General features: G+C 47.9%; 1 protein-coding gene across 1 annotated transcript in view; it reads right to left on the bottom strand.

The window, feature by feature from the left end:
* Window positions 1-23440, bottom strand: part of PODXL (podocalyxin like) — a 45356-nt gene extending 21916 nt beyond the window's left edge. The window contains exon 1 of the mRNA XM_018922398.3: window positions 23352-23440. The gene's annotated coding sequence lies outside the window, so the exon portion shown is untranslated. The remainder of the gene's footprint in view (window positions 1-23351) is intronic.
* Between the last annotated feature and the right edge of the window lie 387 nt (window positions 23441-23827).

Raw genomic sequence — 23827 nt, 5'->3', positions numbered from 1 at the left:
ACAGGAAATCTGTCACCTCCTTTTGAAACTGTGAGAGGGATCAGATTGGCAGAATATCACAGAGCAGTGTTATTTATCCTGGAATTAAGCTGGGCTTCCAGAGCAAGTGGTTACTTAAGGGTTTTTAATTTTGCCTGTGCAGAGGCTCTTTCTCTTCCATTGGCTTAGGGATAGGTGAGACCCACACAGGGTCTTCCTGAGCTCCTTCAGAGGTTTTAGTGAGGGATGTGGTACAAGGATGGTTTACACACCACTCTGGCACTCTCCTTGCCTTAAGATGCTTTCCTAATGAGCATCACCCAACCCCTTTGCTGCCAGCCTCACCATCAGCTTTATGAAATGGCTTCACCCAGGCCAAAGATCCACTTGGCTTCCTGGGTTATGGAATGGGGAAAGGTCCAACAGCAGCTGCCAGAGCATTCACTTCTAATCCATCAGTCCAATTCTCCAGTGCAGACATATCCTCTCCCAACCCCTGCCAGAATAAAAACTGCTGCAGAACACTTCTGATAGAATTGCTCTGCAAAATGTTCAAGATTAAAGAAGAGACCTAATGGCTGGGTCAATTAGTGTGGCAATAACACTTGAGGAGGGTCTGCATCGAAGAGATGTGGGCAGCAGGTCAGGAGAGGGGATTCTTGCCTGTGAGGGGGGTGAGATCCTGGCAGAGGGTGCCCAGAGAAGCTGTGGCTGTCCCTGGATCCCTGGAAGTGTTCCAGACCAGGCTGGATGGAGCTTGGAGCACCCTGGGATAGTGGAAGGTGTCCCTGCCCATGGCAGCGGGGTTAGAATGAGATGATCTTTAAGGTCCTTTCTAAACCAAACCATTCTATGGTTCTATGAAGTGAGTGTGCCTGGACTCTGATTTAAATCCCCTGGGTTTATTGTCAGCAGGGAACCTCCTTTGCCCTGCTGTGAAAGGCTCTATTGAAAAAACTCTTCAAATTGCTGCTGTTTAGATCGTGCGTGGAAGTGACAGTGGAACGGAGACAATCATGCTGACAGTGCCCTCTTCTCTGCTGTCAGATTGAAGGAACCTGCAGCCACTGCCTCTGCCCTGAAAACCCTTCCCAACAGACCCTTACTGTCTGGACTTGGAGCAGGGTAGAGGGGGAAATGGATGTGCTTCAAGCCCCAAGCAGTTTTGCCTCATCTCCAGATGGAGAGGAGCATCCAGGGCTTCCTACTTCACTGCTATCCTGGAGATGCCCCTCAGCAGGAGAACTGGAGAATGTCCTCACAGCATTTTAGCATCATCTTGAGGACTCTAAGTCTGCAGCATTTTGCAGTGAATCACATCCCTACAGTAGGCAAAAGGCCACCCTGCTTCCAGAACCGGGAAAAATTCAAGTTTTCTGCATTTTTACCAAATACAAGTAACCCTGAAGCCCAAAGAACAGGACTTGAAGCAAACCTCACGTGAGCTTTGGCTGCTTCATCCTCTCTGTTAGATCTGCCTGGCTTTATTTTATTCACACAACAGCCTTTAAACCTCCTTGGTTTCAACCAACAAACCCACCCGCATCCTGATACAATTTTCCTGCCAGGACTGCAACACATGTCCCCAGAACCCAGGTTTTGATGAACCAGCATTTTCTGATGACAAACTTGCTTCATTAACAAATTCCCCATCAGCTCTTTCTGCAAGTGTTTGAGCCAGCTCAGCTCGTCTGCTGTTTCATTTGGAAGTGTGACAAATATTAAAAATAATCATCCCAAGGCACACCTCCCCACACTCCTCTTTTCCTGCAGCCCTGACTCGTCTCCTCTTCACACTCCCTTGGTCCCTCTAAACACCACATTTGGGGAGGCAGAAATGGGTTCATTTGCTGCACTAATTAATGACCAGACAGTGGGTTTGAGGGAGCAGGAATATCTCAGTGTTCTTCACTCCCACCTTCTCAAAAACATTGTTGTTGAATTGTCCTTCATGCCATGCTTAGAACTCTTCTGAATTTCTCCTCAGAGTCTGGGGTTTGCCAGAAATTTGTGATCAGTGGCATTTTTCATTCAAGAGGACCCAGCTGGTCCATCCCAGGCTGTTCTGCATCCCATGGCCAGCTCCAGCCAGAGGTGAGGAATGCCAGCAGTGGGAAGTCCAGCCTCTCTTAGGGATAAACATGGGACATTCTCTTTAGGATTGTGTCTCCACCACTCTTCTCATGGAAAATCTGTAGCTATCTAAAAAGTCAAGGGGAAAGACAAAAAAACCACCAGAGGAGACAGGAAGACCACTGTGGAAAATGAAAGCTCTGAAATCCTTCACAGGAGGTTGTCAAAGAATCAAACCAACACAAACACATGTGCCCACCTCTATCCACGCAACCCACAGGCATTTTTCACCACTAAGCCTGGAAATAATCCTCTTTCCATCAGGAGAAAGAGGATATTTCCATCCCATCCACGATGAGATTTTTAAGGGACCTGGCTCCAGCCCTGCACCCTTCCCAGGCTGCAGAATGAGCTGAGGTCTCTGCAGCCAGAAACATCTCTTTGTGTAGGAAATGGCACCAGAGCTGCTGGAAGAGAAATGCGGGGAGCAGGAGCCAAAAATGCCTCACGTCCCAGCCTGACCAGGCCCTCCAAAACACAGTTTGCCACTCCCCTGTCCTCTCCTGAATCCTTTGTGCCATTGGAGTGGAGCTGCCCCATGATCACCTCGCTGCTTTGAAGGAGGATTTGTGGCCTGTATCAAGACAGCATCAATCTCCCATCACTGAAGGACATGGTGTCTGCTACATTTAGCCCTGAGACCCCTCTATTTCTGCAAAAGCCACACAGAACTTTGGAAGAAACTCAAGGTTTACACCGAGTAATTGGCCAGAAAGTCTCTCTGGTTCAAGGTAAAGCACAGGTGCTTCTGTCCCAAAGCAGTGGTTGTGAGTCAACACAACGCTGAAAACCTCACGAAAGCTGTAAGAATACAGAACTTTGTTATACTCTGAATATCTGGGGTTTTTCTTCAGTGTTGTAAGTCTTTAAGATGGTTTTTCAGGATTTTGTCTTCGGACATGAGCACTAAAAAGCCCTTTTTATTTTTTTAAGAAAAGGCAAATAGGTTAAAAGTCAAGATTTTTCTGAGTTTGGGCAGAAATCTCATGAGAAGAACCTAAAGATGGGGGCTGCTATATTGGGAATTTCACCTTGACCACATGAGGATCCCATCCAGCTTCACCACCTGTCTCCAAGGTGGAAGAAGGGTTGGAGGAACTTCACCACCTCTCTCCAGGGTTGAGGGCTGGGCCACCAGTTGATTCCAGCACTGAGGAGCTGTGGAGCTGTCAAGGTGGTGGGAAGGAGCCCTTTGGAGAAGCCAACATCATGAACTGCTTGGCCAAACCTTCAGCTTTGCTCTCGAGGGCTGAGCTGTCACATCCAGAGCCCCTCCTGGGGACCTGACCTCCTTTCTCCACCCTCACCAACAGGGGTGTCTGGAGACACAGATTTATTAATTCAGACAGAGAAAAGTTCCTCTCTCTGCTTTTCACCCCAGAAAGAGGAATCATCCTTTGCTGGCTTTTCCTGGAGGACATCACTCCAGACAGCTTGGGAAGGAGTGAGGTCGTGAGCCCGCGAGACAGGAACTGATCTTTGTACAGCCTGATGCCTTGTCTTCACAGGGGTACTCAGAAAAAATTAATCTAAAATTAAAAGGAGGTATGATTTCAGAGTGGATTAGTCAAAGTGCACACAACCCACCAGGTGGCCTCTCTCGTTCAGCTTTAACTCAGTCCTTATTTAATTTAGCCCAAATGAAGTAAGTTAAATCAAACTCTCTTCAGCTCTTAAACTTGATGGGGAGATGATGCACTTTAAGAAAGTTTATTCAGGAGAAATTTGGTGATGGTCCTCAGAAAACAAGCTCCTAAATGTTGCATTCTAAACATCAGGGATGGGGCACAGCTTCCTCCCCAGCTGAGGTTGGCCCTTCCTAATTCCTGGGCATGGAAATCTTTGTTTGATGTCAGATTTGATGTCACATCATGGAATCATAGATTAGTTTGTGTTGGAACAGATGCTTAAAATCTTGTCCAACCCCCCTGTAATGAGGAGGGATATCTTCAACTAGATCAGGTTGCTCAGAGTCCCATCCAGTTTGGTGTTGAACACTTCCAGGGATGGGGCATCCACAGCTTCACAAAATGGGCCAGCCTCTCAGCACCCTTACCATCAAAACTCTCTGCCTTCTATCTAATCTAAATTGAACCTTGTTCAGTTTAAAGCCATCATTCCTGTCCTATTGCAACAGACCTGTTAAAAAGCTTGTCCCCATCTGTCTTACAAGCCCCCTTGACTACAGAAAGGCCACAGTCAGGTGCCCCTGGAACTCAGTTTTTCTCAGTTTTTGCCACAGAGAAAGGCAGGACCAAAGAAGGCAGGGGACAGAGCACCCTACAAGCTGTTGGGTGGCATGGGGGGATGAAATTCTTTGCCTTGCTCTCCTCTCCAGCTGGCTGGGCCCATATTTGGGTTCATGCTGAGCAAGGCAGGGATGGAGCTGGCCCTGAGCTACTCATCCTGCCAGCTGAACCTCTGCCAGCTGGCTGGCATCAGGGAAGGGTTGTCACATCCAATGTCACTCAAGTTGGGTGCTGTGCATCAGCGACGTGTCCAGACTTTATCCACAGGCAATGAGGGCCACAAGGCTCTCGTGGAGCAGAGCTCCTGTGGGCTGGTTCTGCAGCCAAAACTCCCCTCACTTTTTGTGAGTGTCACTCTAATTTTTGCACTGAGGAAGAGGAAGAAAGGAATATTCTCTTTCTTGTGGCAGGGGCTCTTGGTAAAGGAAAAGGATCAACCCCAAGCTCGAGGACAGGCTTCTCTGGAACCTCACAGCCTGACAAAGCCAGACCACAGAGAGGTGTTAAAGCTGGTATGAGCAGCAGGGATCTAATGCCCAAACCTGTGCCATCAGAACCAAGGATGCCATCCACACCTGGAGGCTGAAGCTTCAGGCCCAGCAGGCAGGAGGTCCAAACCACAGCTCTAAGGGGCAGAAAACAAGAGAAGAGACCCTAAATCCCAAGGAATGAGGAGACCTCAGCCTGGCCAAAGGCTGCTCTTTGGGAAAAAATGGAGAGGGGTGAGTGGGAGGTGAGTTTATGCTGGCACACAGCTGCTGTGGTACTGCCACATGCTGTCCCCTGCTTCTTGCACCTCCCTTTCCTCTCCACCTTCCCAGGAGATTTACATCAGGAATCACTCTCAGAAACAGCTCTGCCTGCTCCTGCCACCGCTGTGGGTTGTGTAGGGAGCTTGGCAGTCCCCAGGGTTATGCTCAGGGCAGGACTTGGACATTGCCTGCCTGTCCCGAGGACAGAATGCACCAGCGGAAAAGAGATGGTGGGGACAGGATAAGGTCCAGAGCCTCACACTCCTTTGTGCACCCAGCACCTCTGATTAGTCACAAATCAGCCCAAATTTACGCCCTCCAGCCAGCAGATTTACTTTTCTGGGAGGCAAGTCACGTGTCCTCCCCCAGCCCATCTCATACACCCCCCACCACCAGGCCAGGAGGAGCCCAAAGAGGATGACCTGAAATATCTTGAACTGGATAATCCTTGTGGGTCCCTTCCAGCTGGAGGTACTCTGTGATTCTGAGGTCTTTGCTTTATTGACACTCTAAGGTGATGTGAAAGACACAAGTGATGCCAAGTGACATAGAAGCCACCTCCAAGAGGCACTGGTGATGCCCTCAAGCATCCCAGCTTCTCTAAGTAAAATTTTGGGTGATTCCTGGTTAAATATCCTCCCCAGTTCTGTCTACTTTGCTTCTCTTTCAGGCTATGCTGGAGACAGATTCCTCTGCAGGCACATCTGGGACACCTGCAAATCCTCACTGACATGAAAGCTTCCCCCTCACACCCCTCACCCCAGGATTTTTGCAGAAGATGGATGTCAGGATCCACCTCTCCACCACAATCAGTCCCCCATGACCTTGGCTAGCCAGGGTTACTGAGCCAGCAGCCCAGAGATTTCCTGTCAATGCCGTGAGGAGAGCTCCACATTTCCTTGGGATCCTTTGTGTGTCCTTTGTGCTATTTTGGGTCCTACCTTCTTTTTCTTTTTTTCCCTCCAGTTCCACACCCACACCTCCCTCAGGGTGGGGTCTTCCCAGATGATTGGGAAGCTCTATATATACACATTTCATGCATGAGCACCTACATATATTTTTATATTTATATACTGGGCCTGTGAGTGGAGCCTTCGGGCACGGACTTGGCAGCAGGCTCGGTGCTATTCTTTAGGTGGGGAGAGCCTCGGAAGGGAAGGACACAGACAACCCTCCCTCTTATTCAAAACTATTTAAAGGCTGTCTGGCACTGAGTTTCTTTCCCACCAAGTGTCGATCTGGCTTTGCAGGCCCCTGGTTTTACAGGCCCGTGTAATCTGATCAGCTTCTATTGTTGGCAAACTCGTAATTGCCTCGTTATTTAACTCTCCTGAAACTTTACAGAAAGAGAAATCCATTTTAGCTTTTTGCTTTGTTGTTTGTTTGTTTTGTTTTGTTTTTCAGGAGAAGTGGGACTCAGTTTCCATTTGAAGCACTTGTTCTTTGATAGCTCCTGCTCCTCCCCTCCTTAAAATAATACACATGATCACAGAAATCACTTATTAAAGGCACAAACAGTGAGAAACTACCTTCTGCAGTGCTGTCCCAGGGCAGGACCCTCCAGCACAGCATATTTGTTACCCATTGGCCCATTAGGTGGAGCTGGAAACAGCACAAGTATAGCAAGTGTCCAAGGCTAGGTTGGATGGGATTTGAGCAACCTGATCCAGAGGAAGGTATCCCTTCCTAGGGGGTAGAACGAGATGATCTTTAAAGTCCCTTCCCACCCAAACCATTTTGCAGTTCCATGTTCTAGGATTTACCCCCAGAGAGGAAGGATGCTCCTGTAAGCACTGTGTGCTGGCTCACCTCCTAGAGAGCCACAGCTCTCTAGAACAACCCTCGTTACACTTGTCAACCTCTCTCTGCCTCAGTTTCCCCATCTCTACCTGCAAGATTGGACATATTTTGGACAGAAGAGCCGTCTTCATCTGCAGGCTGATCCAGCACCTTGTTAACCGGGGCCCCAACCTTGGTTAGGTGCCAGAGCAATACAAATAATTACTAATAGTAAATCCCATGGGAGTCTATTACATTATGGTTCCACTTCCTCCCAAACAATTGCTCCTCTTCCTTGCTTTGTGTGTTCTTCAAAAGAAGCGGCTGCTGTGCTTCAGGGCTGGGACACCGGCCCTGGTAAACACACACCCAGCGTTCCTGCTCAGCAGGGCCTGGGCAGCAAAGAGGAGATAAATCTGCTTTGAGACAATCACACTGCAGGCTGAAAACACCCTGAGGGTTTAATGGAAATGGCAAGGTAGCTGCACGAAACAGCGTTTGTCCCGTGGAGTCCCTCAGGGCACATTTATTCTCTGGTTTGGGGATGGTATTACTCAGAGTGGCAATGAGAGCAAGAAATGCAAAGAGCAGAAGTGGCCAGTGGTCTCAGAGCTCAAAACATCTTCATTCAGACAGTGGTGAGGGTCCTGGCAGAGCAGGAGCACTCAGCTGAGGGAAGCAAGGATTTACTGTGGGCACATCTCTTGCCAGTGCTTGGACATGCCCTGCTTTCCACCTGCACTGCACCACCCAAAAAGTACATAAAGGGAAAGATGGCCCAGAAATGGGAAGAAAAATGCCCTTGGCCCAGAGCCAGTGGATCAAATTCTCCTTGTAAGGCCTACAGGGTATGGGAGCACCCCAATGCCATAGGTTTAGGTGCAATATCAAACTCTACAGGAGCTGGGAGCCCATAATACCAAGTGTCCAACAAAAGGTGTGATGGTAACGCAGAGAAGGCATCCCAAAGTGGCTTGAGTGGGCTTTGGGTGAGCTTTCTTGAGGTCCTTGGGGCCTCATTCAAACAGCTTGCTCTGCAGCACATGGTGGGATATCTGTGAGGAGATTTTCCCATTGCCAGGACCAGGAATTAAGGCCTGCACAGCAAGTGGCAAAGTGGAGAAGGAAGAAAGGTCTTGCTTCTTAATCAGCCAACTGGCCAGACTTAATGCTGACAAAGAACAATGTCTATTTTGGTCATCCCTTCCAAGATGGAGCCTGCAAAAGCTTTAATTAGTCAATTAAAAGTGGCTTTGTCATAGGAGATGAGACACAACCGGGATCAGCCAGCTGGGTTCTTGGCTGCTGAATGACATTGTCTTTCCAGCCCAATGACCTCATTGTTAATGACTCAATAGAGGAACAATGTTGTCCACCCAGCAGCCCAGCAAGGAGTGAGATTCCTGCCTGGTTACAGCTGAGCAGAAGAGCATGGGAAGTTGTGGGATGTCACTGGGTTGGGGATGCAATGCTTTGCACTCAGTAGGTTTCAATGGTGTGGTTGCGTGCTGAGAAACTGCAGCCAAAAAAAAGTAATATATGAAAAAAATACAGCACAAAACAAGGGTCATACTCAGGTCCCCAAAACTTCCTGGACAGGTAGGGAGTTTGAGCACAAAGAGATTTGCCAGTCAGGGAGGAAAAACCTAAATGGTATCTAGAGGAAAGCAAAGCTTACAGCACCCACACGCCGGGCAGCTGGATGGAACAGACCCTGCCCACGCCACCTTTTGAGCTCAGGGCTTTGCTGACATCTCCCTGCCACCAAAACATCTCCCTGCCATCAAATCCTTCTCTCCAGGGCAGTGCCTGGAGGCTGTGCCACAGGGAAGGCTGTGGCAGGGTAAGGGAAGGGAGCAAAGGAAGCAGGAAGGAAGAAGGAGCTGCATCCCCTCCCTGCTGCTAATCATCCTCCTCTTCCTCCTAAGAGAGGCCATCAGGTCTGCAAATACCAGGCTGAGTTCTCACCTTGGAGGGGATCCACAGCTCTGGGTACAGGAGGGAGCTGTGGGTCTGGGCTTGATAGTAATATCCCAATTCCTCTGCTCCTGGGGTGACAGACACCAGGTCCTGCTTTGGGCTCAGCAGGGAAACTCTGACATGTCAGCTTGGGCATTTCCTTTAGGAAACTGAGCTGGACTCGTGGTGGGGTTGGAGATGGGAGGAGAGGGCAGGGACATGATGGGACCCACAGAAAGCCACCAGCAGAGCAGAGGAGAGGGGGCACTGAACTGGGATTCAGTGGGTGCTGCTGGTTGTAATCCTGGAGCTGGGCAGTGGAGGTGGAGCCCCTGCTCTGGAGAAGGCTGCAGCTGCATGAACATTCCTGGCATGTTTGCAAGTGATCCCTGGCCAAATCAAAGCATGGCTTTGCTGCCAAAACTACCTGAAAACAGCATCCCTGATTACAGCTAGGCAGAACAGAGCTGACAAATCCCCACACACATTTCAAATGTGCATTTGGAGAAGCACAATCAGCTGTGCAAAAATACCCTCTCCCTGCCCTGAGCCCCATCTCCTCCTGACATCTCTGGAAATTATAATTGGATAAAATGCTGCTGGACACCACTCAGAAATCAAGCCCTGAGCCTGCTGACCATGGAGGCAAGAAAGAGCTGAGCCATCAAAAGCAAATGACAACTTCCAGCAATGCTCATTGGTAATTCTCAGTAATTGGTTGTTGTTTGCTTTAAATTCTTAGCAACTGATTGCTTTAAATAATTAATAACTTGCAAGCCCATGTACTGCAGACACTGCTCTGTGGTGCAGGCATGCTCCTGGCCCTGGTGGCTGGCACAGAATCATCACAGAATCACAGAATGGTTTGGGTTGGAAGGGACCTTGAAGATCATCTTGTTCCAGCCCTGCTGCCATGGGCAGGGACACCTCACACTAGACCAGAACTCCACTCAACTCAGCCTGAAATTGCTCTGCTTCTCCCTCACCAGTCCCTCCCCATACTCAGACCTCTCAATGTGGGCCACAGAGTCACTGCTGAGAGGCTGAAATGCTCAAATGATGCAAACCAACAGCACCAGGTCCTTCGCCCAGGACGTTTCTGCACAGCAGAGCAGCCAAATAAATAGAATATGTGCTGGAATCCAGGCACTGCATTTTGGGACTAAGGATGATGCAGCAGATGCCCAAGTCCTGTGCTGCTGCAGGATTCAAATCAGCTCTCCCAAACAGGGGCAGAAACAGTGTTGGAGGAAAGCAAGGTGTGGAGCAAATCCCCTTTTTGCAAACCCTAATCCTAACCCTGATGCCTGGAGGGCAGCCCAAACGATGGAGATGAGTTACAGCATCAGAACATTTGGATGCTGGGCCCTCACCCCTGGGAAGATAGCTCAAATCCAAATCCAAGCAGATCCAAAGCTGATCCTTATTACTACAGAACAAATTCCTTACTCCTAATCTAGATTATCAAGCAGAAGCCTTCTTTCTCCACTCTTGGCAGTTTTGTGGCAACAGCCATAGCTTGAACAGGCTGGGAAAATTTGCAACTCTTTGGCTTTGGGGAGTCCTGAGAGATGCAGGTGGCACCAAATTCCTGTAACAAGCCATTTCTTGCCTTTTATGAGGAGAAAAATGGGAAATCTGCCCACAGGCACAACTGTCCATCTCAGCAAGGAATAGTCTTGGTGCTTAAAAACAGGGGCTGGGAGATACGAGGGTCTCAGAAATAAATATTTCCCCCAAAATTTCCTCTATTTCCTTTCTAAAAAAAATTACTGTGAGAAATAAATTCCTGAGGCAGGAATGATTCTTATTTCTTCAGACATAGGCTGTGAGCTCCTGATCTTGTCAGATTTGAGCCGAGACAAAACCTTAGCACCCCTTTTCTCTCCTGTCCCTCTGTGGGGTGAGTGCCTCTGCTCAGACTGAGTGGAAATCCTTGCAGGAACATCTCATGGGCTGCACTTTTTTTTATCTCACTGTGATGAGTGTCAGCCTTCAGGACGGGAGTAAATTAATTAATTAATTAACTAATTAATAAGTAAAGTGGGATCCCAAAATCCAGCATCAAAGGTAGTTCCCCTACAGAGGTCTTCTTGTGCTGCTCCTCCTCACTTATCCACTTTATCAACACTCCTCTTCCAGCACCTCAGGGTACCAACCTGACCAGCCAAGACAGAGATAAACCCCTGCCCCAAAACTGCTTCTGAGCTGGATTAGAAGGGAACCCTCCCTAAAAGGCCAGCTGGGCTTGGGCATCCCGTGGCTGCTGCTCCCGGGGGAAGCAGCTTTACATCCATCCCCCATCGCTGCTGCTGCCCCCACAGAGCCCCCTCTTATCAAACCTCCTCCTAATCAGATTGGAGCCATCCTGCCAGACATGCAAAAGGCTCTCAGAGCAGAAAAAGCGTGGAGTGTAACCCTCCTCCTCCTTCTCCTGCTCCTGCTCCTGCCTCTCAAACACAAACACAGGCCGAAATAGCCGGCATTCCTTCGGCGTGGCTGTCCCCCCCAGTGCTCCCCATCAAACCCCCAAGGCACACAAAGCTTCTTTTGGTGGTTTCCTGACTTCTTTTCTTTTTTTTTCCCCTTGCAGTATTTTATCAGGATTGGCAGTGGGATTTTTCTGTGTGAGAACACAGTGGAGATAACGGAGAGCTGCACGCAGTGCGACCACTCCAGAGCTTGGCTTTGGGTTTGGGCCAAAATCACCCACTCTCCACAGCACCCCCATGAATTTCTCATCATGCTGGCGCTCTCCACCCATCCAGAGCCTCTCCAATTATCCATGAAATGTCCTGCAATGCTAAAAGCCTCCGTGCTGGCCAGGAATTAAGTGCAGAGATTCCTGAAGGAGCTGCTGGTGGGGCCAGGTCACTTTGCTTCCATCAAGGATGCTGACAAAATGCTGGAATTTTCATTTCTAACATGATCAGGGAGAAAGAGCACTGCTGCCTTGGGGTTCTCCTGTCACATCCAAACTCCTTTAAATGCCCAAAATTTTACCAGGTGCAGCTCTCAGCTACCTGTGGCCGATGCAGTAATAGGAACACACAAACAGGTGGATTTTTTTAAAGCAGAAATCCATCTTTTTGCTTTCTCAGCTATCAGTTTGGACTCCTGCATTTCCCTCCCCAACCCTTTGTAAAGGGCATTCATAAGTGCACACACTGATCATGGCATCCCCTGCTTCTCTTGCCACCAACCCAACCTCACATTTCTACTTTTCACCACCCTCCCACCACTCCACTGTGCTTGAGCCATTTCCTTTGCCAAAATAAAAGGTTTTTTTCCTCCCTCCCAAACTGGCTGCCCTAAATCACCCCCAGGAACTGAAGCTGTGGTTTGGAGAAACCTGGAGTGGGGAGTGTGGACAGTGATGGGTGACAGGTTTTGTCCTTCACTGGGCAGCCAACAGTGGGGGTTGTATTGCCCATCCTTGTCCTCATTAGGAATTCCTCAACACCACCCCCTCCACTACTGACCTTCTCCTGGCTGGAAAACTCCCCAGAAAATAATGTTTGGGGGTGAGATGGTGAATTACAGGCCAGGTTTTGAGAAGAATTCACCATGGAAGAACTTTTCAGGAGCATGGCCATCATGGGATGCTGCTACTCCCAAGAGTCTGAGAGAGATTTGGACTAAGGAAATGCAGAGTGAGGGCTGCAGGAACCTGCCCAGGGTCTGGTAGTGCATCCTCCACCCTGAGCTGGGTCAAACTGCAGCTTATCAGGGACCTTTATCAGCCTAGACTGATGTGTTGCAGCAGAAGATGTCTCCTCTCACTGGGATGACTTTGTGCAAAGCAGTGATGGCAGGACTGTCAATCACAGTCACTCAGGATTATTTTATTTTCCTTCTTTTTCTCCCCTCTGTTCCTTTAAACAGCAAAGTTTTATTTGCCAAGCTTGCTGGAGAAAAAGTTCTCATGTTGGATCAGCAAGCAGACACATCAGAACACGATGGATGAAGGGAATGGGCCACAATCCATCAAACCCAAATCTCATCCTAATTTTTGGGAGACCAGATTTTATCATCTAGCACCAAAAAGAACATTAAATATATTGCAGTGAGATCAGACCCAACAGGACACCCATGGCACTTGGGGAACTCAGCTTTTCCAGCACTAAGTAGGGCTGGATTTGGATGTGAGACAAAAACAGGGTGGTCAATTAAAGGAAGTCTTGTTAATTTTTGCTTCTCTTTAATTGCTTTCTGCCTACACTATGGGCAGATGTCCAGGGTATCCAGACATGGAAGAGTTAGTTAGACAGTCAAAAGTTATTTGCATAAACCTCAGCTATCCTTTGAAATTCCCTCTCCAAGTCAAGGAGAAACACATTCAGCTGCTCCACCAACTGCAGCCTCTAATTCCAAGCTGCAAAAACAACTGGAAATTAGCAGCTGAAAAATAAAATTGTTTCCTCTCCCATTTTAAACAGTAAAAGTGAATTTTAAGAGAGTGACTCCTGTTAATTTGAAACCCTCAAGGGACACAGAACAATTAATTTCAGTCACTAACTCCATCACAGACTGATGCTGGAGATTTGCTCGGTGAATTTCTTAGCACTAAACTGAAAAGTTTGTTGAAAAGTTTATTGCACAAGGTACCCAGCTCCTCGGTTATTTGATGTATCCTAAAGGAATTGTAAATGCTCTTTTGCATTTGTCAGTTTAACAGAAATTTCCTTTACAAGCAAAGAGTGATTTCCACCAATAAACCCTAAATTAGTTTTATTCATCATTACCAAGGACGACTCCAGAGATGCATAAATTAGAGATCAAAATAGAGAGGTCTCAGGCTATAAAATTCCTTCCACAAATATGTTCAGAGTGTGCCAGCCTGGTTAGAAAACAGCTGAAAGGCAAGAGTGGGCTGTAAATCTCCAAGTTTTACAATGAGGAGAATCAGCCCTGTTTAAGGGATATAGCAATGAATTGTAAATGAAAAACATGATAAAAATCAAATCATTCAAATTATGACTTTCTCCTTCTGTATTTTAAGTCATGATTAAAATTCATAATTTAAGCCACATCAATTTAAATCAAAGCACCCTGCCATAAAATGAGGTTTTGAACCCTTTGTGAAGCTTTAATGAGAAAAAAAAGATCATTCTCCTGTTGAATGCAGTTAATGGGGATTTATTTGTGCCATTCATGGGCAGGAATTGTCTCAGAAGCCCACAAAATCACATGGACTGAGAGCCTTGAGGTCTTTTTTTAGCCAGCTGGGAAAATTTTAAGGAAACAAAATAATTGTCTATAATAGGGTGTTGCATTAATCTCTAAACTTTCTTTTCCCGCAGCATTCCATGTGCTATACAGGACAGGAAAATTTATTCTTTATGTCAGACAGATCAGCATCTCTCCCTGGCTTTTTGGTATGGGAATGACCCTGAGCCTTGGGAAGGTGGAGGTGATGAGGAGATTAACTCCTGCATGCTTGAAATTTGGACTCAAGGCTGTGAATTTTGCTCTCTGCCTTCACAGCTGACACAATGCCCTGTCCCATTTTGCTTATCTTTTGTCCTGGCTGTCTCTCAGTTGGATCAGGATTTCTGGGAGCCCCAGAATTGCTGGTTCCTCCCATTTGCAGCACAGGTATCACAGCTTTTCTTTGCCACACAGGATTTTGGGTGTTTATGGCAATGCTGTGATTTGGTATAAATTTATGTGCCCTTAGAATGAGGCAGTGGAGAGCACAAACATTTCTTAGCATTTGTCAAACCAGATCAGGGCGCTGATCCATCTGAAAATGAGACCAATGTTAGAAGGAAAAAGCCAACAAAAAAGAAAATAAAACAGGAGGAGGCTGTTTTCTGCTTTTACTGCGTTTTGCTACTTTCTCTGCTTTGCCAAGAGAAACCCACAGGAACAAATTCTTGTTTATTTGTTATTTTTATTCCTTCAGGCTCCCAAATTGAACCAGGTCGCCAGCAGAGAGTGATGGCTGCAAAAAATGCATGATGAGAATACTGATTTGGAGTTCTGCAATCACAACCTGCTTGGAGGCTGCTCCTTATCAACTGACTCAGTACGTGGTAAAAAACTTGCTTCCTTTACCTGTGCTTTAAACATTTCTTCTGTTTGATTAATTAAAAATGTCAATGAGGACGCCTTTTTGCTTATTTAATGTGGATATAGATACAGATCCATATAGATATAGATATAGATATTAGATATATCTTGAGGACCTTGGTTACTTGATGTTGTTCCAGTACAACCACTGCTAACCAGATCTGTGCTGGCACAGAGCATCTCTTAAATTACTCTGCTTTTTCTCACAGTCAGGGCTCACAGTATTTTGATAAGCAGCACATAATAGTCACCCTGAGAGCTCTCCACTTTCCACAGCCTGCAGCAGTATCATTTAAACTTTTCTCTTTTTTTTCCCCATTTGCCTACGCGGTGGAATGTCTTATCTTGCCCTCCTGCCTTTAGACTCCAGGGAGGAGGGGAAAAAAAGTGGTCTTTGCTATTTGGGTTTCAAAGAAGCACTTTCTCAAACAGAGTTTCTCCAAGCCTTTCTGAAGAGCCTTTCAAGTCCCCTTTGTCCAAGTTAGAAATTGGGTATTTTTCTCTTTGCCTGTATCCAGCAGAAGCCACTTAGAATAAAAGTCTAACAAGGCTGTCTCCTCATTTCTCTCCAATAGATCTAATATATATTTAAGTATTAGGGCTTAATTTCTAAGCCAATTTCTACCTCCTTCTCCAGTTAAATTTGCCAGAATCAATTAAGGCTGAGAGAGAAAATTTCAGCCTTTGCCATAAAAAACTGAGGCCTTATTCTTCCACTGCAAAATGACCTTCCTTCCCCTTTCACCACCCTCATCAGCCATGTGGCCTAAGACCAAAGCTCTCTGCACACAGAGCCTGTGAAGCAGAGAAAAAGCCACTGGATTAATCCAATTTTATTCAGGATGATAAGAATATGAACCAGACCTCAAAGCAACATCTAAAATGGGACCAGCTCAGAAAGGAAAAAAAAATTACCTTTTCAGTTTTGGAGGAGCTTCTAACACAGATCCCATCCCTGCCTATTTCTAAGGATCTGTCCTGCACCTGACAAGAGGCACAGATTTGGTTTTTGAACCCAAGGACCATGTTCTTCTTATTTGCCTGTTCATTTTGCAGCCTTTAGGGTGCACTCCTGACCCACCAGCAAGAAGTTCATCCAGATCCCAAACTCAATTTTTTTTTACGTTTTTTGAGCTTATACAGAGAGTGTTACACAACATAAGTGTTTCCAGGGGCAGGTCCTGGATATTTTTGGTGCAACCTCAGACCATGTCGGGGAGCATTTATGGAAACAAGCATCTCGAGTGGGCAAATCATCCCAAGATCCATCTGAATTGCCTTCAGAAGGCACAGCTGGATTCAAGGATAACTCAGCTTCAACCTTGAGCACCTTAGTTAAATATCTGAACCTCCATGGCCTTACCTTGGGTCCTTCAGTAGGAGGAAAAGGCAGAAGAGTCCCACTGTGACTCCCAGTTTTCCCTTCCTCCTCAAGTCCAGTCATCCCAGTTTGCCCAAACTGGAACCCATCTCCATCCTGCTGCCACCCAGCCCCAAGACACAGAACCTTGGATGCTGCTCACAAGTGGAGCCTTGCTGAAAGCCAAATCTCAGCCTGTCCTTTTCCCTTCCCTCTGCTGCTCATTTTGGATGCACATCCAAAAGCAGATGTTCCAGCAGCGCTGGAATTCCCATTGACCAAAATAAAGGTTCACTCCTATTCCTTCCCCCTCCTGCTCTCTGCTGGCTGCTGTGGCACCACACTGAGTCGATTTTAATAAGTTGTTTGAATTCTCCTTGTGTCCTTGCAATGCTTTGTCACCAAAGTGTCACCGGTGTCTGCTGAGAGCGCCGGGCCCGCGGCCAAGCGAGGCGTGAGATGCGCGTTATTTACGGGGCAGACAAGGGGCCTGCAGCATGCAGAGCTGCAGGGATGCAAAGATTTGCTAAACAGGCACATCTGGTGGTGAGAAAACTTCCATCAGCAAGACCTGGGACCCAACAAGCAGATGAGTAATGAAGGATGTTGGTGGTTTTGGAGTTTGAGGAGCTTCGCTTTGATGCCTCAGGTTTTAGCTTTCAGGGGGGAAATGATGCCTCAGGTTGAGCTTTTCTATTTTGCAGATTCTGCGCTGCTTTAGTGTGTGGGTCTGAGCTTCATATTATGGGATTTGTCTCCTCTCTCTGCACAGAGCAGGGAGACAAAACAATTCCTGCTCCAGCTGGGCACCAAGGACAAATGAGCCAAATCCCAGGCCAGGAGCACAAACCCCGTGGGCTGGAGAGAGAAAAACAAGCAGGGTGGGAGTGCCTGGGCTAAAGCTGGGCTGGGACAATGAACTGCAAGGTGGGAATGGAGCAGAGCTGATCCCAGGGAGAGACCCCGGGAGCGCTGGTGCATTTTGGGGCCATTTTGGGTCATCTTGGGGGCAGCCCTGGCTGGGCTCTGGTGCTGCCCAAGGTGCATCCATGGAGGAGATCCTTGGAATCAATCCCTGCTTTATTTTTTAGCTCCATCTAGTCTTTGTTCTAGGTCAGCCTTCACAAGGCATCAGTTTCACCTCTTGAAGGAGAGAGGGGTTTTATTTCTCTTTAGGCTATCCTGGAATTTTCTGGTTCCCAATGGATTTCAGCAACATTCAGGGCCAAAGGCTGGTTCTAAGACACACAACAGCTCAAATCAAGTGCATATGGGCCTGTGACCCTCAAAAAGACACCCTAAGTCAGCTACCACAGAGCTCTGCACTCCCAAAGTCATCAACATTTCCCAAGATTCCCACCAATAATCACCATTTCCAGCATTATTTGCAATTCAAAGCCAGCAGGTAACTTAAAACAGATTTAGTCATCTTTGAAGGCACCTCAGCTTTACTGTGAGGGTGGTGAGGCCCTGGCACAGGCTGCCCAGAGGAGCTGGGGCTGCCCCTGGATCCCTGGGAGTGTCCAAGGCCAGGCTGGATGGGGATTGGAGCCACCTGGGACAGTGGAAGCTGTCCCTGCCCATGGAATCATGGAATCATTAGTAGGAAGAGACCTCTAGGAACATTAAGTCCATCAAGTCATTAAGCTAACATGCCAGGTCCCCCACTAAACCATGTCCCTAAGCACCACATTTACACTTTTGAACACTTTTCAATGCTATTTGTACCACAGCAGCCCCAGCTGAGAGAATCCCCCCTGTCCCTGACCACGCACTGCACAGTCTGGCCACCAACACTTGAAAAACAGAGAGACGAATTGCACCACAGCCAGTTCTTTAAACAGCATTTCACCTCTACAGTTTATAGCTAAAATAAATCTTATATGAATTTTGTACAGTAACAAGGAAGATTATCTGTCTCTGTCTACCTTCCCAGACAGGGGTTTTTCGCATAAAAATTATTATCTTTTTGGATAAAAATTATTATCTTTTTGGATAAAAATTAGCATCTTTTTAAAAATTAGCATCTTTTTGGATAAAAATTAGCATCTTTTTGAGCACCTCTGGAGCTGTGATATGAGCAGACCACATCCCTCCTGCCTGTTTGCAGTGGATCTGTGCATTCCTCAAGGATCCCCAGAGCAAAACACTGCAAAGCTTCAGCCCAGCACAACAACAAATACATAATTAGAGCACTTAAAACCCAATGAAGCTCAGACAAACTGCCTCCAACCTCCCAAATAACAAAGCACTGGAGGGAACACCCTCACTCTGGGGTGTGGGACACCATCCCACCAGGCAGTTCAGGGAAAAAAAATAAGGATTCTTTTTATTAAGCCCCAGTGTCAAACAGAGAGGTTTTTTGGGGAGATGGGTGTCACATCCCCAAAGGAGCTGCAAGACCCAAATGGAGAATCAAGGTGGCCTCACAAACTTCAGGGTGAAACACTTCATGGATTTGTTTAGCAATTCCAAGGCTAAAGGAACTGCTCTCTGCCAGGTGGAGTATTTGGCAAAGCCCTGGGGGTGGCACTGGACTGAGCACAGGTAGCTGGAGAACAAGAAATGCCAGATGACTTTGTGTGTGCGTTGCTTAGAGAGTGGGAAAAGAGAGAGAAAAAAAAAGAAAAAAAGCAAGGTTTGCTCAGGATCTCTGTGTGAAGGAAAGGGCAGGCATTGCAAGAATTCAGAAACAACATCCTTAGGTGGAGATGGGCCAGTAGTGGAAGGGGCTGAGCACGTAAACAGGCTCAGGAGCAGGAAGCTGCCAGGAGCGTGTGAAAGCTCTGGAGAGGCTGCTGAGATTTCACATGCCTGCACACACAGGGAATGGACCCAACCGGGCCACCCGGATTCCTGCAGGGTTCAAACCCTCCCGTGCTGCTCTGGGCAGGGCTGGGGGTGGGTCCTGGTCGTGCAGGGCTGGTGTCAGGCTGGGAACAACCTCAGGTGAATGCTCAGGCTCACAACCTGTTTCTCAGTGTCCCTACTCATCAGCTCAGCAGTGGGGAGGGAGGAATTCCTGCACCTGCACAGGTGGGTTTGCTACAGGCATCATCCTGCCTGGACCACCTGGAGATGAAGCTAAGCTTGGAGACTGAGCCCCTGTAGCACAGGCAGGTCTTGCAGCAGGACCTGTAAGGATAAAACCCCACTGACTCCATCCCTGGCTCTGCAGAACTTCAGGGGGCTCTGGGTGGAATTTAAAAGTGTAATTTAAAAGTGTTTTTTGCTTAATTTGATGCATCTCTTGTACACACTGGCTGTTCTAATACCCAGGGAGCAACATAAAACATCTCTAAGGAGCTTATTTCAAAATTTAAGAGCAGCAAGGAATGGCAGAAAATGCTGTTTTAAAGGATTTAATCAATTAATTTTTGAGAAAGATGTAATAGAGTCACTTCAGAGTGTCATAGAAACAGGTCCCCACTGCCACTCCAAGCCAGTTTTGTCCCAATCCCAGTGTATTTATCACCTCATTTTGGAAAACAGGACAAAACCTTCTGAGAAGGCAAAGTCAGCTAAACTCAGCTAAATTCTGGCCAGCACAAGAAAAATTGCATGAACAGCTCCCGCTTTATGCCACTATTAATGATGCTCAGGGCTTCCTGAGTCTTACTGGGAAGAGAAATCTCTTTTAAAGCCCATGCTGGCATCAGGGACAGATGGGGGTTTACACCTGCCTGCCCACAAAACCCCGTGAGTGCCAAGAGGAACAGGAGAAAACAAGGAGCAGGCAGAGATTTCAGCCAGAGCTCTGGGAATTGACCCCAGAGTTGAATCCCCAGGGCCCTGCCTCCACTTGTGCTCTTACCACTGGTGTGGTGGGTCCTTGGAAACACAGCAAAGGGGCCACCCAGAGCAGCATCACGGATAAGGGGGCAAAATTTAGGGTACCTAAACCCCAACAGCTCCTCTCTGCTCTCAAAGAGTGATAAAACCCCCAGGATAAAGGGGACAAAGCCAGAGGGATCATCACTGACTGTGAATTGCCTCCCTCAGTCCCCAAAAACATCCCAGAACTCAAGCTGTTTGGTTTTGACCTTTTAGAAGTGCAGATGGGGAGACAAAATGCATGGTTTATAGGGAAAATATAGGGAAAACCAAAGAACATAATAACCAAATGACCCCAGCCTCCCTGCAAATGCTGGGAGCAGATATTTCCAGCCACCAGCATGAATGATCACCCTCATCACAAACCTATAGAGCAACTCCCTGGAATTAAATCAGTATATTGCACGGTTCCAGTTCCTTTCATCCAGGAATCTTCAAGTGATTTACAAACAATCCTTTAATTAAGCCTCCCAAGCAGCCCCAGGGTAGTGTTACTGTGTCTGTGCAGGGAATCCAAGGCTTTGCACGGCTAAAATGGCAAAAAGTCTGCAAAAGTCTTATCAAAGTTCCTCTGAGACAAAATATCTTAGAGGACTCTCTCTGCTTTGATGGTGATTTTAAACCCCCCTCTGGTTAAACATTTTTTTTTTCTCCTTCTGGGGACATGGCCCCAGTTGCCTCCTCCTGCCTGTGACAGGATTAGTATTCAATGGGTGAAATGTTTGTTTTTTAAATGCACACCTCTGACAGCTCATCCACAAACACGAACTCCCAGTACCAGGGAACTCTCAGTACTGGGGAGCTAGCCTGGGAATTCAGGTTTGGGGATGAAAAGTGATGTTTTGGCAACAAGGGTTTCAAACCCATCAATCTGTGCCTTGCTTTGAGCCCAGTGCTTGATCTCTGGTAAAAACCCTTCCTGCCCTTTTTTGCCCCCAGGACAGGTTTGAGCTGTGGCTCTTTTGAATCCCCTGAGAATAAAAAGTATTTTTGTCTCTTCCTGATGCAATTTTGCTATAAGAGCGCCAGTGGGAATACAAGATGCAATGTGGAGAAAGAACAAATAAAATAAAATACCCCATGAAGATGCTGTAATGGGTAATTCTGAGCCCCTCTCCAGCTGGGGGAATTTAAGGATGTTTTTTGTCTAATGCTATATTTGCTGCATCTATTGCACACACTGGCTGTGCCTTGTCTAAAGCTGATTTTCTTCTGATTTAAGCAAGGATATAAAGAGGAATCACTGCAAAATCAGAGGATTGGGATGTACAAGCCTGGGAGTCAGTATTTCTAGGGAAGTTGCTGTATGCCGGAGAGCTGCTTTTAAAAACTTCATCAGCCTTGGGCTGGTTCTGCTCTGCCCCACACACAGAAGTTGTCACCTTCCAAAAACCAGCTCTGAAATCCCCAACTCTCATTTCACATCCAATTTGAACACAGCAAATCATGAAGGCTCCATCCCAGTCATTATTTCCTAAGATACCCAAAATATCAAAGCTTCACTTACAAACCCAACTTCTTCCCATCTAAGGAGGAAGGGAAAAAAGATGAATTTTAGGCTGTGAGGAACTCAGATGTCCACAGCAGATTCCAGTTTTGGAGTTAAGCACTGCTGGGACTCTGAGCCCAAACACTCAGCAAACAGGGATGCCTATCTTGGCCCCTAAGGAAGAAAATCCTGGTTCTAATACCCAGGGAGCAACATAAAACATATCTAAGGAGCTTATTTCAAAATTTAAGAGCAGCAAGGAATGGCAGAAAATGCTGTTTTAAAGGATTTAATCAATTAATTTTTGAGAAAGATGTAATAGGGTCACTTCAGAGTGTCATAGAAACAAGTCCCCACTGCCACTCCAGGCCTGTTTTGTCCCAATCCCAGTGTATTTATCACCTCATTTTGGAAAACAGGACAAAACCTTCTGAGAAGGCAAAGTCAGCTAAACTCAGCTAAATTCTGGCCAGCACAAGAAAAATTGCATGAACAGCTCCCGCTTTATGCCACTATTAATGATGCTCAGGGCTTCCTGAGTCTTTCTGGGAAGAGAAATCTCTTTTAAAGCCCATGCTGGCATCAGGGACAGATGGGGGTTTACACCTGCCTGCCCACAAAACCCCGTGAGTGCCAAGAGGAACAGGAGAAAACAAGGAGCAGGCAGAGATTTCAGCCAGAGCTCTGGGAATTGACCCCAGAGTTAAATCCCCAGGGCCCTGCCTCCACTTGTGCTCTTACCTCCGGAGCATCCCCCAGCTTTTGTTACCTTGAATAAAAGCACATTCAGCTCTGCAGAGGCTCTTCTGGGAGCCTTGAGTTGGAGCAGGATTTTATTTTATTATTCATTTAATATTTTATTTTATTTTATTTTATTTTATGCTATTTTATTTTATTTTATTTTATTCTATTTTATTTTATTTTATTTTATTTTATTTTATTTTATTTTATTTTATTTTATTTTATTTTATGCTATTTTCGCACCTCCCTTGCCTTCCCTGATTACAAGGAAGAAATGCCCCACTCCTCCCTACCTCTATTCACTCTGGAAAGCATCAGTACATTTCCTTTCCCTGCTACTTTTCCATGTGGTTTATGGCCACTTATCCAACAAAACAGCCCACCAGAGCACCACAACTCCCACTCCATCACCCCGAACATCCCCCCGAACCCCAACACTACCGCAGAACCCCAGCAGCTGTTTCCACTCCCAAACCTCCCCAAGAATCCCCAGTTTCACCTTTTCCCAACTCCACCATCAACTTCCACGCGGGAATTGCTGGCTCCAGCAGCATTCCCCGCTCCTCTCCCGCGCCATCTCTGCCTCACGTTCCGCGGGTGCAGCACCTGGACCGCGGCAAGAACAGCCCCGCCACGCCGAGCCCAAATCCCCCCGGCTCGATGGGACCCCAAAAGCGGGGTGAGGACCTCCCCAGAGCCCGAACCCCCGAGCGGGGGCTTGGGCAGCGGGATGCGGGAGGGCAGAGCTGGAGGCTCATCCCTCCGCAGAACCGAGCAGCACTGCGGCTCCAAGTTGCGCTGCCGCGGAGCGCTGGATGCGCCCCGGCTGCCGATAAGAGCCGCGCTAAAGCCGCATTCGGGCGGCGGGTGCGCTCCCCGCGTCCCCCGGCTGCTGCTCCGCCAAACTCGCCAATAGTAACGGGAAAAGCGGAGCGCGGCCAGAAGGCGAGGGATGCTTGAAGCGGGGGAGAAGGCACGGGAAGCGGAGGGGCGGCACTCACCGAGCAGCAGCAGCGGCAGCAGCGGCAGCAGCCCCGCAGCCCGCATGGTGCCTCGGCGCGGCCGTCCCGGCGCGGCTCCCGGCGCTCTCTCTCGGCGGGGCGGGCGGGCGATGCCCTCCCTCCCCCGGCCCCGGCCCCGGCCACGGCCCCGGCCGCGGGCCCCCCCTTCTCCCGCCGCCGGGGGAGGCGCAGGACGGCCCCGGACCGCCCCCGCCTCCGCCCCCGGCGCGGGGGGAGAGAGCGCCGGGATGGGAATGGGTGGGGATAGATGGGGATGGGAATGGATGGGGATAGGATGGGGATGGGGATGGATGGGGTTGGAATGGGCAGCAAGGAGCAGGGGATGCACCTGTGGAGAGGATGGGAGATCTGGAGGAGATTTGGAGTTCTCAACTTCACAGAGGGATTTGGGAGGTTTCCATTGGAGGTGGGAGGTTGGAGAGGGTTTAAGGGGTTCGTTGGGATGGGGATCTGGG

This window comes from Serinus canaria, chromosome 1A, assembly GCF_022539315.1.
Source record: "Serinus canaria isolate serCan28SL12 chromosome 1A, serCan2020, whole genome shotgun sequence".
Lineage (NCBI taxonomy): Eukaryota > Metazoa > Chordata > Aves > Passeriformes > Fringillidae > Serinus > Serinus canaria.
Note: the sequence above shows the minus strand (reverse complement) of the source record. Positions and strands in the feature narration are given on the sequence as shown.